At 34.2% G+C, this 13581-nt stretch overlaps 1 long non-coding RNA gene across 1 annotated transcript in view; it reads left to right on the top strand.

Annotated features, from left to right (window-relative positions):
* Positions 1-12493, top strand: part of LOC110257003 — a 38419-nt gene extending 25926 nt beyond the window's left edge. Inside the window, exon 2 of the long non-coding RNA XR_002339113.1 lies at positions 12187-12493. This is a non-coding gene — a long non-coding RNA (uncharacterized LOC110257003). The remainder of the gene's footprint in view (positions 1-12186) is intronic.

Below are 13581 nucleotides of genomic sequence, written 5' to 3'. Positions count from 1 at the left end.
ATGTGGGGTGTTTTATTTTATTATTTTATTTTTGTCTTTTCTGTCTTTTTAGGCCTCACCCATGGCATGCGCAGGTTCCCAGGCTAGAGGTCTAATCGGAGCTGTTGCCGGCCTCCGCCACAGCCACAGCAATGCCAAATCCAAGCCGTGTCTGCGACCTACACCACACCTCACGGCAATGCCGGATCCTTAACCCACTGAGCAAGGCCAGGGACAGAACCCGCAGGGGTATTTTAGATGCAGAAGTTAGTAGAATTTTGTACTCCTCAATATCTAGTCAATCAAGACATATGAATGAGGCAAAAAAGCAACCTTGTATTTGTGAAGACAAGCACTATTAAAGCTGTCATAAGATTTATGGTGACTTTTTTTTGTCTTTTTAGGGCCACAATCTCACAAGACTTTTAAAATTTGTGATGAGGTTTTAGCATTAGTGAGTGAGTGGAAAGGTAAATTAAATGAACAGGTAAATATTTATATAAATGTATCATAATGCAGCTATTACCCTAACATCACAAGAATCTTGCATATAATAGAAGTAACTTTATCTTTTTCATGTTAAAAAAAATTGTAACCTGAAGTTCTGTATCATAATATTAGTCTATTAGGACATTTCAGTGGCCCTAACCTTAACATAATAACACATTTCCAGCTACTCCCCAAATTATGTGACATTAATAAGAACTAGACACTTGAAGTATAAAGAGCAGTAAGTGTGATATAAATGAACTTAAACATAACTATTTTTAGTGTATATTATATTTCTAGCACTGTGCTAGGCATGATCATATAGGTTATTTCATTTAACCCTCCATTGTATACATCTTTTACAGACAAAGAAATAGTAATTTATTCATGGCTTCTTAGTTTTCCTGTTTTCAATTATACATGCTCCAGCAGAAGTAAGCATTGCCATCACTAGACTTATTAATGCTAAGGCTGTGTAAGTACTTGAAGATATTCAAGCATTAGATGGGTGCTTGAACTGGATGAATTTAAAATTCATCCAACCCTGAGATTCCTCAAATTTATCTAATACTACTCTATTTTAGCCTTAAAAACCATACAGCGGGGCAAAAAGCAGGATAGTATGACCATGTTCTGATGCTCAGGGATAGGCCACATTCATGACAGTCTGTCCAGAAGAGTTTGGAGTTGATTATGCATATAAAATTAATTTTTTGTCCGTAATCGACGACATCATGGTAAAATAATCACCTAATATATAAAACATGAGAAAAAAATTCGCTGGAAGGGATCCCCCACCCCAATTTTTTAAGCAGTCAGCTTTATACGCTCACCTACAAAATGAGCAGAGGTTAGAACATTCTAATTCTATTCCTCTGGAGAACACCAAAAATAGAAGCAGTTTGCATTGAAATAGTACTGTGACTAAGCCTAGCCTCACTGTTGCATGTTTCTAATTGCATGCACTTCAAGGTTTGAGTTTTTTTAGAAAGCTATTAAAAGTTAGGAAAGTAGGCCCTACAGTATGACTTAGAGTTTACTTTTAAAAAATTCAACTACTTAAAATTCATTAGTATTTAAGGCAGTGTTATTTTTCACTTCTTTTTACTTGATTTCTTTTCATTTTTATAAATAGCAATACAGACAAATTATATGCTCATGTGCATGAGTTTTAAAAAAATAACAAGGTAGGAGAAAAAGATGACCAGTAGCAAAAAAAAAAAAAAAAAAAAAGGAGGGACTAAAGAATACTTGATACATCTTGTCTTACTTTAATATTATCTTTTGGCTATTTTACATGTTAATTTGTGTTTAAGTAAACTCCAGTGACAAAGAATTCTTAAGTGGTTGCTCCAATGGCTGGAGAAGAAAGTTTGGTTTCCCCACTTTCAGATATGTTTACATTTTTTTCTGTTCTTGGAGTCAGTCCCTAATTTCTCATCCATGTCAATTTTAACCTCTTTTTTTTTTTTAATTGTGATAACACACACATAACATAAATTTGCCATTTTTAAGTGTACAGGTCAGTGGCATTACACATTCATGGTTTTGTACAGACTTTACCACCATCTGTCTCCATCCATTATCTTTTTTTTTTTTTTTTGTTAATTCTTATTTCTACAGATGTAGAAGTGGGCCGTTGCTGCAGATTTTCTGATCCCCATTTTACCTTTCTTAGCTGGTTTCCACAAGATAAACTTGCCAAAGGCCTTCTAAACTAAAGGCCACATTTGCTTGCCACAGCAGATACTAGTAGCATGAGGTAGCTTAGGAAAGTGATGACATTAGCAAGGAGATAGGCCAAGGCAAATTATGAGGAGTAAAAAGAATGTTTACATGTTTACATAAGTTGTTTTGAACTTTCTGTAAAATTACAGTTATCTATTGGAAATAAAGGATTTTTGAATGTATATATGTATGACTGGGTCACATTGCTGTACAGCAGAAATTGGCATAACATTGGCATAACAAATCAGCTATACGTTAATTTATTAAAAAGTAAAAAAAAAAGAATTAAAAAAATTTCTAAAACTAAAAGCTAAAGTTTAAAGCTATCAAATCCTATAGCACAGACTTTTTTTCCTCCAGCATATGAAATATAGCACACAAGACACAAAATTATAAGATACTGGGGATAAAACCTGTGAAAATGTCTATTCTTTGTACATTAATTATTTGTATATCTGGACACATTGGCACAGATATTGAATCTCCAAAATATCTTCATACAACTGTTCTCAAAACATGTATGTAAGGTAAGGCCAAATGTATTCTTCCAGTATTTCTATTCATTCCATAATTTAGTTTTCAGTTGAGCCCAAACATGTGTCAGGTGAAAATAAGATGATCCAGATCTGTCAGTGTTGACATACATGTATGTGGTTCTTTTATTATAATTTGAGAAATGCTTACAAGCTCTCTTGTTGAGGGATCTCCATGGAGGGAGATAAGAAAGATACAAGATGGCAAAGGTCCATCAAGTTGTGTAGTTCTAAGAAGTGATCAAGTACAGTTGGTTTCAAACAAGGCACATTGTTGGCCTATTCAAAGCAACAGTGCTATAGTACAGCATTTGAGTACAAATTATTTGATATCTTAAAAGCTATTTTTTATTATTTCTTTTCAGTCTAAAGTGACTGACAACACTTCTAAAATCACTTGCTTCCGTTTGAGTGGCATTTCATTAAAAACCCCAAGCTAGGATCCCTCTTACTCTTTTATTAAGTACTGCAGTCTACATCAAAACTGTCTACAACCATGAGTTGTTTGTGTTTGTCTTTACATTAACTGCCTTTCGATTATATTGAGAAAATCACTTTTGTTTTTCAATTACTTATTAGATTCTAAAAAAAAACAGCTGTCGGAAATTAGTTTACACCGGCAAATGGCTGCCTCAATAGGTGTAAAATCAATTTCATAATTTTTATTTAAGTACAGGGATCTGCCAAACTACCCACTCTTCCTCTGCTTACCGACTTTTGGTAGTGATGGTATATCTAATCCAAAGAGAAAAAATTTTTTTAAAAAAAACAAGGTAATGTACCATGATATCAAGCATATCATGAGCTACCTTGACATTTTTCAGGAAATGAGTTTTTTTTTCAGCCTTTGTTTTTTTATACATTTTAATTTTCTCTCATAAATGACATGTCATCTCTTCATCCTACAAGTAAATCTATTTCAGAATCAAAGTTCACAGTGGAGAGCCAATGACTGAACATATTTAGTCTAAGATGGAGAAATCACAAAGGCTACAGAGAAAACTAAAGGTCCAGGACACAAGTAGATGTTATGCTAAAATAAAGTTTATAATTTGGGGGGTTTTTTTACCCTTTACTTTTCTCTTAAGGTCAACTTCTGCACTTTAAAATCAACGACTAAATTAGCATAAGCAAAAACAGTAGGTAGATACGTTGTCTAATCGGGTTATGTTGGTGCCAATCCCTATTTGAGGCAAAAGAACCATCGCTAACTTGCAAATACTAAAGGCCACATAAGGCATTTAGGTTCTTGCTTAAACACATCCAACATTGCAATGAATTTGCCACGTGGAAGGTTTTGATACAAAGAATGACTAGGGAATTATAGTGCTTGCAAATATTCAGAAAATATTTTAAAATTATGAAAGGCAAAGTATTAACGGCCTGCCTTTGAAAACAAAACTGTTGCATTGAAGTGTAGCCAACTAGGCAAAAACAAATGGTTGCGGGGGACCTGGTCCAGTGGGTAAGTTATTTTGGGTCTACCTGAGGACGGACAAAGACGAGCGAAGCCGGTTAAGAGCAGTTCTGCTCTCTGCCTCTTTTGTTCTTGCCAGGGTGCCCATTTTTAAAGTATTCAAACAAAGAACCACAAACCGCCAGTCACACCATAATACCAGCTTGTGTTTACGTTTTCAGCTCTCCGGATCGTGATCCTATTCAGTGCACACAGAGCGAGTGCTCGTGTACACGCGCCCGTCCGCCATCAGGAGGACTGAGACTGTAAACACAAGCTGGTATTTTGGTGTGATCACGCTAATATGGCGGCTTGCGAGGTCAAGAGGTGGAAGGTGAATTATGGATCCAGAATTTCCTTGCTTTTGTCAGTTTAAGTCAGGCTGCTTACGCAGTAGCTGCTTTTCAAACTCGAATAACTCAGCTATTTGAAAGAAATGAGGACCTACCTTAAATAATGAGAGGGACTACCCTGGAGAATTGTCTTCCCAGGAAAGCAGTGGAAGCTCCATCCTCAGAACCTGTAAAATTAGACCATGAAAGGCCTGTAACACCTTTAGAACATAAACATGCATTGGTCATGGCAAGAAGTATTGGGTAAAATAATCCAATGTCTCTACAGATATAGCTATAGACACAGAAATAGATATTCCCTCGAAAGCATTTGGGTGGCTTCTTTTACTATTAGAAGTCCATCATTTAACCAAGAAAATTGACCAAAAAAAAGCCCATTAACTGTTCAGTGTACCCTATAGAGAAATGGACAAAGTTTGAGACCTACCTCAGAATACTTTTCCCACCCGGTTATTGAACAAAAATTTATTTTTGCTATCTAATTACAGGTAGTTCATATATCCTCAACCAAAGTTATGCTAGGTGGGGTCTTCAAGATTATTTGGATTTTGAAGTACTGTAGAAGTACCTTTAGTACAAAAAATATCAGAAGGATATCCCAGCTCACCCCAACAAGGGCATGAAAAGATCATGAGCAGATTTGTTGAAGCTCAATTCCTATATAAACATAGGCTTGCTAATAAATAAATAAAATTACTTTTATAGCCTCATTAATTTCTTCATACAGATACAGGTAAATATAATCCTTTTAGTCTGTTTTAAAAGTATAATCTTACTAAAATCATCAGTGTTAGAAAGATAAATGGTAGATTTAGTAAATGGATTGCATTTATCTTGCTCTTGGCTCTTTTGAGAGTTAAGGTTACATGAGAGCTAGTTACATTTCTAGTAAAGCAATTTAAAGTTTCCATTCCTGTAGACAACATGAACATTTCTTTCAATGTATATTCTTTAGATGTGTGTGAAAAAGTAGTCCTAAAGTAGGATTCAGTTATCAAACCATGTTTGTTGTGCGTGTTTATTCTGTTTGTAGAAATGGAAAATGGAAAGAAAAATTTCTTCTTTATATATGAAATTATTTCCAGTTCATTAGAAACAAAACTTTGAAGCAAAGCTCAAAGGAGGGAAGATTTTATCTTAGGCAAACAGGCCAATAATAATAATTGTATAAAATAATAATTTTTTTTCTCTCTCTCTATACACGCACACACACACACGCACACACACACATATATTTAGTTATTCCATAGAGAACAATCATTTCTGTGACAACACTGCAATTTCTAGAAGTAAAATGTTCAAGTAGTCCTTTGGTCCATTATAATCTTAAAACTTTCTACAAGTGAGAAATTATCAGTCATCCATATATTGAAATATGTGGAACCCCCTTCTCTTAAAAGCCATTTTTGACTAATACAGAGCAATTGAGCACTTCCTCCCTTTCATGTTCATATGTTCACATGTTAATAATACATGTAATAGATGCATATAATAACCAAACCTATAAAAATAACTAGAATAACTAAGTAATCCATATTAGCTTATTTTAAGTGAATTCATTTCTGGCTTATCTAGCCTATCATACCATCAACTACTTTAAAATTTGAACTATATTTAAATGAAAATTATAGTTCCGACAGCATCATTTATCCTCCTGGCCTCATGGCAGAACCCATTAAAAATGGAAGCAGAGGGAGGTGAGAAAATAAAATGTAAGGGGAGACCAAGGTTCCGAAGCCACTGTAAAAACCTCTCAGTGGGACCTATATGGGAAAAGAATCTGAAAAAGAATGAATAAGTATATATGTGTAACTGAATCACTTTGCTGTACAGGAGAAATTAGCACAACATTGTGAAACAACTATACTTCAATAAAATTTTTTAAAATGAAAATAAAATCCCTCAGTAGGATTTTCCATATGTTTACACATCATCATATATCTCTTATTATTTGGTCGGTCACAATGTCTTCATTCTCCATTGATTTTAGACATACAACTCTTTTAGAAGGAAGAGAAAAGTAGATTTAAAGAACAAAGAAAATAATATAAATGATTAAAAACAAACAAAAAGCCACACTATTTCTTGCTTTATTTTCCTGCTTTCTCTCTTTCTTGCTTGGAATGTTTTAATAGAAAAATGTATGAAAGTAGCTTTGTGTTCTACTTTAGTTAAAATTCTCTTCTTGGAAAAATGTGTAGCTAATTCTGAATTTGGATAGGGCAGAAGCGGGCAACTATCACTAGATTTTGTTTGTCTTATTAGCTTAATGACTTTTACTTTGGAAAATAGTGAAGTTTTGTGAAGTGATTATTTGCTTAGTAGTTCTTCTATTGACCAGATTGGACTGTGGAGGATAATGGGACAGGTAATGCCTAAATTTTCTTCTTAATAATCTTATATTAGACGACAGCTCAAAATATCATTGAATGAGACAATCTTGGGCCTCAATCATAAAATATTTTCCTATTTTCAAGAAAGAAATCCGTTCAGATTGTTAGGCTACAGAGAAAATAATGAAAGACTTGGTTTAGATATAAGTTTTGAAAAGTGGAGATCAAAACTTGTAGATGAAATCTGACAGTTTACATAGAGCAAGCATACGTTTAAGCATTTACAACATCTTTAAAAATTTACCATCTTTGAGTGTTCCCTCGTGGCTCAGTGGATTAAGGATCTAGTGTTATTACTGCTGTGGTTCTGGTTATTGCTACTGCATGGATTTGATCCCTGGCTTGAGAAATTCCACATGCTATGGGGACAGCCAAAAAAAAAAAAATTTTACCTGCTTTGGAAGGCAGTTTCTCATTACATGTCAGCATTTCTCTTCCTTATTCATTATTTAAAATATTTCTCAGATGATAATACAGAAACAGGAAAATAACTTTATAACAAAATGCTGCATTGTATACAAGTATATGTAAAAGAAGAATCAACAAGAGATAAGTAATGCTCTTTTAGTTCTTATATTTAAATTACAAAGGCATAGACAAGACTTAGTCTCAGCAGTAAATATCATGTGTGAGGTAGGCAAATAAATAGGAAATATATCACAATGGAGTATACATTAATAAGTATTAATACTTAGTGGGATGAAAGCAATGTAAGATGTACTTAAAGAAAAAGATTAATCTAGTCAGATATTAATCAATATAAAACAATCAGATAAAATTCTAACATGGGGTATATTTACTCATTCAAAGAACAATTTAAGAACAAATTCTAACTTTAAGTCTTGGTAGAAATGATCAGCTGCATCTCCCTAGAAGTTTAGTTGAAAAATGCATGCTCATTGTTAAAAATTAAAACAATACTCCAGTACATTACAGTAAAAAGTGAAAGCCATTATCAGCACATTTAAAACACATCATTTTATTATTCATATACCTCCCTATCCCAGAGGTAAATATAATTAAAAGTATAGTGTCTATCATTTCAGAACATATTCTTATGCATTTATAACACATAAATTTTTAAAGAGTTTTGTTTGTTTTTTAACTTTCGACAAGACATCTTGTATATATTTCCATGTACTTATGTATAGATCTACCTCCTTATTTTAAAACTGCTGTGTAGTGCTCCAAAGCACAGACGTACCTCAATTGATTTAACTCTGCCAAAGATGAACTTTCAGATTCTTTCAAACTTTGTTTTTTTTTTTTTTTGTCTATCTAGGGCCTCACCCATGGCATATGGAGTTCCCCAGGCTAGGGGTCCATTCGGAGCTGTAGCTGCCGGCCTACACTATAGCAACAGCAAAATGGGATCCAAAACGCATCTGTGACCTACACCACAGCTCACTGCCATGCCGGATCCTTAACCCACTGAGCGAGACCAGGGATCGAACTTGAATGCTTATGGATACTAGTCGGGTTCATTAACCACTGAGCCACAACGGGAACTCCTCAAATATTTTGTATTGAAAACTGTGATGCATCAAGTAGCCTTGTGTACCTATCTTTGTGGGTTGTTTTGAGTATATTATACGATGGGTTCAAAGAACTGAAAATGTTGGATCAAATGCATGTATAATAAATTTTGATGAACACTGCCAAATTGCTGACTATAATAAAATGAAAATGCCAGTTAAACACCTTTAAACTGGAGCTTTAAAATCAATAAAGTTTTGTAGACGTTCAAAGAATGAAAGGGCTGGTTTTGATCATTATATTACATCATTCCAGCAGCAAATACATATTAAATGCTGCCATATTTCAGGTGCGGATTGGTGGTGGGATAGAAAGTTACAAGGCAGAATAAACATTATCTTCACCCTTCGTTCTGACAGTGAAATACTATGATGTAAAATCCCCTTTGTTTTACAAAAAAGGAATGAATGTTTGAATAAAATACAAAATAATATAAATTTAAATTGATATTTCAATTTGAAGTAGGCAGCCTACATTATTTCCAATTTGTGCATATGTGGGCATGCACTGGCAATTTTATGATGAAGAGAGCAAGGCTATCACTTTTTTTTGGCCATGCCCTCAGCATGTGGAAGGTCCTAGGCCAGGGATCAAACCTGAGCCACAGCAGTGACAGCACCAAATCCTTAACCTGCTGTACCACGAGAAGTCCATAAGCTGTCACTTTTGAACATTCAATCCTCCAAGTAGGTTGACTTCCCTAGCTCCACTGCAAAGAAAACTTTAACGGCTATTCAAACTAACATAGACATCAACACACTTTGGCAGCCTATTAGTTATTACAAATATGAAGTTATCAATAGTTGGAAAAATGCAATAAAAAAGAAGCATGGAACCCACTGGAAAGTTTTCAAGGAGTGGAGGTTGTTTAATCAGGTAGGGTTGTGGAAAGAGAGTGAAAAGCGGTGAAAAGTGAGAATAGGTCTCCACTTGAGCCAAAATAAAAACATGGCAAATAATATAAGTAGTTGGGAAATAATATTTTTTTAAAATTGAGCAAGATTAATTGACCCACTTATAGTATATAAATATACTGTTTCTTTACACAAAGTTTACACCAATGAGCTAAGACTTGGGAATAAACTAGTGTACTTTCCACATACATACAGACACTTCTAAGAATCATTTGCAGATGATTAAATAAAAACAAAACCACTTTACTTCATTCTTGCTTTCTACCAAAACATTTTTCTTATGATTGGATCTAAATTAGTTGACAGGCTTTTGTTATATCTTTGAGATGTGACATTTATTCTTTCTTAAAGATTCTCATATATTTGTTTGTGTGTACATATATACGAGACACACAAACAAGAAACAGCGCCTTACAGACTGAAAGCAAAAATGTCTCAGCTCCTCCCAATTGCCTTTTTACTGGGAGTTTCTTTAGTTTTGTATTATCAACCCCTTTAAAAATGCTTTGAAGATACCTTCTTTCAAAATTCAGTTTTTCGTAACTAATAAATAACATTTAAGAGGGCATTTTATTTCCAAAACTTGGGTCTTTGGAAGACAACTTTGAGTATATGGCCCTAAAATTAAGCCTCAAAGTAATGCTTGAAAGTACATTTAAAACCAGAGGAGTTCCTGTCGTGGCTCAGTGCTTAACCAATTTGACTAGGAACCATGAGGTTTTGGGTTCGATCCCTGCCCTTGCTCAGTGAGTTAAGGATCCGGCGTTGCCCTGAGCTGTGGTGTAGGTCGCAGACGTGGCTCAGATCCCGCGTTGCTGTGGCTCTGGCGTAGGCCAGCAGCCACAGCTCCGATTCAGCTCCTAGCCTGGGAACCTCCATATGCCATGGGAGCGGCCCTAGAAAAGGCAAAAAAAAAAAAAAAAAAAAGACCCCCCCCCCAAAAAGTACATTTAAAACCAGAATTTCTGTGTTATTGTCAAGAATGAATGGGTATAGTTTGGGCAACATTTTTTATTGGGTGTTTGTGAATAATAGCCCAAAATGATCCACCCAGCATAACTGATGTGTTTCTAATATATTTATTCCTATTTATTAAGAGGAAGTAAGAGTAAATTAGACAACTGTGCTATTTTGTTTTATATTCAAATGACATAAATGTGTCAGTATATTGCTATGATGCAACTACATAATAAATATTTGAGTTATTCACTATTGGATAGTACAGATTAAAGTGTTAGGTAACTTATCTTGAGATAAACTCATAGGCTTACAGTATTAGAAAGGTTTCATTTGTTCTGTCACTGACCTTCAAATGATAGTTTTAACCAGGCTGATAATTTCCTATTTTCTTACTTGTAAAATAGTATATATGTCTTTCCAGAAAGAGAAATTTAAAAATTTTTCTTGGTATTTATCGCTAGTGTTTCCTTGACCTAACAAATAATGCTTCCTTGTAAAAGCCACATAAAACTGTCTGTTTTGACAAACACCTTTTTTTAAAAATTTAGACATGAAGAATCCCTGCTCAGCATCTTTCCTCTGAAAATAAGTCTTACAGTTGAATACTAAGCAAGTCACACCTTAGCCTTTTAGGACTAATGACAATTACTTAACTTTCCTCAAGGACTTGAATTCTTTGACTTTTTTTTTGTTCTTTCACCTCCCATCAGTTTTTCCATATCCTTTAAAAATGTGACCCAAAGAGTTCCCTGGTGGCTCAGTGGGTAAAGAATATGGCATTGTCACTACTGTGGTTTAGGTTGCTGCCATAGTATGGGTTTGATCCCTGACCTAGGCAGTTGTGCATACCATGGGTGTGGCAAAAAATGTGATCCAAAACTGGAAGTAATTGTTAAACAAAAGTATAATTAATACATGACAAGAGGAAAAACTGTCCCTTGCTAATTTTAAGATTATTTAGGAAATCATCAAAGTTATGTTTCCTTCCTCCTGCATTATTGACTATTTGTACTTTGTTGGTAAACCTTAAAGTTATTCCTTCTTTCCTTTTGCCTACATGCCATTGTATCATCTTGTATTGCTCCAAACATTTCTGAGCATTTACTTCTTCTAAACATCTTTTTTTTTTTTTGGCTGCACACACAGCATGTGGAAGTTCCCAGACCGGGGATCCAGCCTATACCATAGCAACAACCCAAGTCACTGCAGTGACAATGTTGGATCCTTAACCCATTGCGCCACAAGAGAATTCCCCGAGCATCATTTTTTATATGATCATTATCTTAAGTTGAATTTTATTTTTTCAGGATACTAACCACCTCACTTAATTTAATATCATTTGAAAATTAATGCAATATAGTTTTGACTTTTTATAATAAAGAGAAAATATGTTGATTATTATGGGTCCCCAAAATAATCCCTCAGCTCTCTCTTGATAAGGTCTTGAAACAACTTGCTCATTATTCTAATAGTATAACTGAGAAGATATTTTCTTATTATTAATGAGATGAGCATATGTTATGAGATTAAAAGTCTATTTATTCATTTGGAAAAGATGGTAAAGAATAGTGAGAAAAATCTTGTAAAAGAAAGAGTGATGCTCTAGTATACTGTGAGAAAGAAGATATACATTTTTTGAATTACAGAATACCAGGTGCAATGTGTTTGACACTTATCATCTATATCATTGAATCTTCACAACAGTCACATTTTAACAATGAGGAACCAGAGATTTAAAAATATAACTAGCCGATGCAGTAGATAGTATCATCTGTTTACAAGTCTTCATTGTCCCCAAGTCCTTGACCTATGAAGGCAATATACTTTCTTTTTCAATTCACTTAGGTTTGGCCATGTGATTTTTCTCAGACCAATCGAGTATGGATGGAAAAGAGAATGTGCTGAGTTGAGAGACTTAAGAAGCATGGCCAAGTTTTCAGCAGCCCGCTTGAACTCCGGCCACTTATCATGAGAAGAGTAAGTTCTAGGGGTCTGTTGTTACTTCAGCCTGAAAAGAGAGACGTGATACAGTGATAAACCTGACCTGGAGCCAGGAGCAAAGTCCATTTGTGTCCAGCAGAATACTGCAATGTCACAGTTGGCCCAAATGCCCATGAGAGAGGAATAAATGTTTGTTGCTGTAAGCCATTGAGATTTGGGGGAGTGTTTGTTACATAGCACTATTGCAGCAAAACCTGAATAGTCTCAGAATCTCATTAATACAGGTCACACTAACACAGATGAATAAAACAAAAGATAGAACATGGACCTAGATTACAGTATATCTAAGAACTTAATGGAGAAAATACAGGTTGCTCAAAAATGATGTGTAGACATTAATGCTAGTTAATTTGGGGAAAAAAATACAGTTAGATCTCTACTTATATCTTAAACAAACTCTATATAAGTTAAAGATGCAAGAGCAAAATATGGAAACAAATATATTTAGAATAAAACACAGGAGAATCTTTTCTTATTAATGTCTTAGAGAATATCTCTCTAATAATAATACTGAAGACATTGAATTCAGTAATATATTATAAATTTGATTATATAAAAACTTTGTATGGCTATAATGACACAAATGAAGTAAAAAGACTAAAGACACTGAAAGAAATACATATCACAAACAAAGAATTAATATCTTTAGTCTTTAAGGAACGAGTTAAAAGTCAAAAACAATAAGATATATATTCCAGAAGAAAAAGAGGAATAGTATAGTATGGTTAATTCACAAATATAGAAAGAAAAATAGACCATAACATATGAAAACATGATAAACCTCATTACTAATCAAATTCTGGAAATTAAAAGAATAATGAGGAATTCTTTTATGGTGGAGTGGGTTAAGGATCTGATATTACTGCAGTGGCTTGGGTGGGTGCATGGTAAAAGTACCCTGGCCTGGGCACAGCCAAAAACAAACGAACAAAAACAAAAACAAAACAAAAACAATGAAATAGCATGTCGCACCCATGAGATTACAAAAGATATTAAAAATAATATTAACACTCTGTATCGGGAAGGCTTGAGAATAAAATCACTATGGATTTTTGGAGGAGAATTAGGCAACATGTATCAAAAGTCTTAAAATTATGCATACTCATTGATCTAGCATTTCTAGATGTAATGTCTCAAATGTAAAATACTGAAAACTATTGCTCAATGGAGGATTGATCAAATTATGGAACATCGTGAAATAAAATATGCATTTCAATTGTAGCCACTAAAAATTATGAC

This window comes from Sus scrofa, chromosome 15 (assembly GCF_000003025.6).
Source record: "Sus scrofa isolate TJ Tabasco breed Duroc chromosome 15, Sscrofa11.1, whole genome shotgun sequence".
Lineage (NCBI taxonomy): Eukaryota > Metazoa > Chordata > Mammalia > Artiodactyla > Suidae > Sus > Sus scrofa.
Note: the sequence above shows the minus strand (reverse complement) of the source record. Positions and strands in the feature narration are given on the sequence as shown.